Source organism: Lactuca virosa, chromosome 3, assembly GCF_052849685.1.
Source record: "Lactuca virosa cultivar CGN04683 chromosome 3, Lactuca_virosa_CGN04683_v6, whole genome shotgun sequence".
NCBI classification, from domain to species: domain Eukaryota; kingdom Viridiplantae; phylum Streptophyta; class Magnoliopsida; order Asterales; family Asteraceae; genus Lactuca; species Lactuca virosa.
Genome location: NC_136428.1, coordinates 36,213,051 through 36,216,166, shown reverse-complemented (window position 1 = coordinate 36,216,166; position 3,116 = coordinate 36,213,051).

Below are 3,116 nucleotides of genomic sequence, written 5' to 3'. Positions count from 1 at the left end.
TTTGGATAAACCATTGTATTCGTTTCAAGATAGTGTTCACCTTTTTCATTCATTACTTTTTCGAACTTTTGTGTATCACCATACACTTGATCAACCACTATTCGAGGAGTTTCTTCTTCCTTTGAAGATTTCTTTTCCTTCGAAATTTTCTCTTTATCTTCATCATCACTATCTTCAGTTTGACTGTCTTTGAGATCCACGAAGTTCATATCACAAACTTTCGAAGTTGAAGGTATATCAGTTTCATTTTCAACCATCAAATCCTTAACTTTTTCTTTCCCTTTAGATGTTGATGCAACATTAACAACAGACAACTGAGAACAATCAACATCTTCAAGTTCACTAATTTCACTAATATTGTCAGAATTATCTTCAATATCAGCAAAATTAGATTGAAAATCAGATGTTGAATTCTCAGTCTTTTTCAAAATTTGAATTTGTTCAGATTTAGTCAAAGTATCATTCACGATGTTAACTAATTCATTCGCATCAAGATATTCATCAATTTTGACAATTCCATATTTATATCTATCATCAGGAACTTTGTCAAAATCAGCTATCATCAGAGTATGAATTCAAGTAAGAATGCGAGATTGAACACCGGATGTAAATATGATCTTGTTTCAGCTCTATTACGCTTTCGAATGTTTACAGAGTATAATAGACAAGTCTGTAAAAACTCTTATCTAACTCTAGTAAATAACCCTATTTATAGGGAACAGAAAGCGTTCAAAAAATATACTAAGGCATAGACACTTAAGCTTCGAATAAAAGCGCCCTAGTAAAATACATTACATAACATTCGAAGAGTTCAAAATACATTTCGACTAATTACAACAATTCGACCCTTACATTAGTTACTTCGTATTTCATTATACTTATAATGGAAGGTTGTGTCCTATCCTACCCGTTCGGCTAATGACCCTCCACTAGTCAAGGGTGCGGTGGGTAAGAGTGGATACCCAATGGCGGTCATTTTATAGGCCGCTTCCTTAAACACCCCTTATAGACCAGCTTCATGAATGAGGCCTACTAACGGTAAGACTGGCCTTGTACTTATACATATATAATATATTAAACTTTTAATTTTATGTAGTATAAGGGTGTATTTTACACTTTTAAAATACTAGGCGGTTTAATCTAATGATAAATTATACTTTTAATTTAATTAAATGTAAACCATGTCATTATGGATTTATTAATTCTCTCTTTTAATTAGTCACATAATTAATTTAATAAAACCATAAGGGTGTAATTTGAACTATTCAAAATACTAGGGTTTTAGAATTTAATATTTCAAAATTAATACCTTTTATGTAACATCCTCAAAAATCCAGACCAAAAATTTCGTTTTAAAAACATTAATGAAACCATAATTACCAACCATGTCATTCATAAACAAAACAGTTATATTAAATCAGAGTATCATCTCAAAAACATATTCTTTTTATCTGAGTAAACATCCCAGGCTAAACTTCTTGGTGTGTGTCATGCAGTCATCCCGAGCTCTTTCCTCCGCTACCGGAAGTACTTGAAACCAAAACTGAAAACTGTAAGCACGAAGCTTAGTGAGTTCCCCATACTACCCCATACCATACATATAACCACATACTGGGCCCCGCCTGCTGCATCGGGACTTGCCCGGCATCGGACTCGCTTCGGCATCAGGCCCCGCCTGGCATCGAGCCGTGCTCGGTATACAGATATGTCTCTCGTAGGCCTCGCCTGTCTCTGGGCCTCGCCCGCTATACACATACAACATATAACATACTCGCACATAAATAAACATACTATACTAAACTCCCGCCCTAAGGCCTCGCCTATGTTGGGCATCGCCCATGTTCTGCTACTGATGAGTCGTGGAACCCCGTCCACACTCGGCTAGTGGTGAGATACGGGACCTCGCCCACACTCACCTCCCTACCAGGCACATACATGTATCACAAAGACAACAAGTATACTCTACTATGCAACATATAACATTCCTCGGGCTTACCCCAGCATCGGACCCTAGTCCGGAAACATACCACCTACACATGCAAGAATCACAAAGACCTCTAGCATACTAACATACCTCGGGCCTCGCCCGGCATCGGGTCGTAATCCGAAACATATATCATAAAAATGCATAGGGCTAACCCCCGGGTATTCCTACTATACACAAACATAATGGGTCGGCATTGTGGCCGTAGACCCATGCACACAGTAAGGAGACTCACCTTGCACTGCTGAAGCCCTGCTGATATCCCTCTGGCTGCTATCTGTCAATTCTCGAACTGCTGATCCTTCGGCTCCCCGAGCTACCAATACCAAGATAACACTTAGACCAAAACCAATAATTCTCTTTAGGGTAAAATGACCATTTTACCCCCTAGTCTATCCCGGTCCATATCCAAGACCCAAACCATAGTATAAAAGGCCCAACACTAGGTAAGCTTCCTAAGCCCACTAGTGGCCCACTAATGGCCCAATTTGCTACATTGGGCCAAATCCCTTAATGGGCCTTACCCTAAGCCCGAAACATATTCTTGGCCCATATTAACTGACTCCTGGTGGCCCATTAAAGCCCAAATACCCAAGCATGGCCCAAATCGAGGCCCAATAATGCAAAGCCCACACTGACAGAGTACACGGGGCGTACATTCACGTACGCTAAGTGTACTAGCTAAGTAGTACCTACGTTGGACGTACTTGCACGTACGCTCAGCGTAAACCTCCTGATAAGTCCTTTTCCCATTAAGTGCTTAATACTTCACTTCAGAAGTTACAATCACATATCCTGGTCCTTTTCCACATCCTAATCCATAAAGTCACTGACATGGTGACTTTACTTGGCCCAAACAAGCTCAAACTCCAAAATGATGTATTACTTCCATGAAGATGGTCTTATCTCTTACATGAATTCATTAAGACCATCAAGGTGTCAACTTTCTGACCTAGAGAATCATTTAGCACCAAGGGTGGCAACCCTTGGCTTGGAAATCGGATTTGGGCTATAAAGCTTCCACCTTTTGGACCAAAATTACTTCAACACTAAACCTCACTAGATCTAAGCACCCTTAAGTAAAGTTATGAACTTTATACCTCTAAAGAGTTCCAAATGATGATGTTATTCC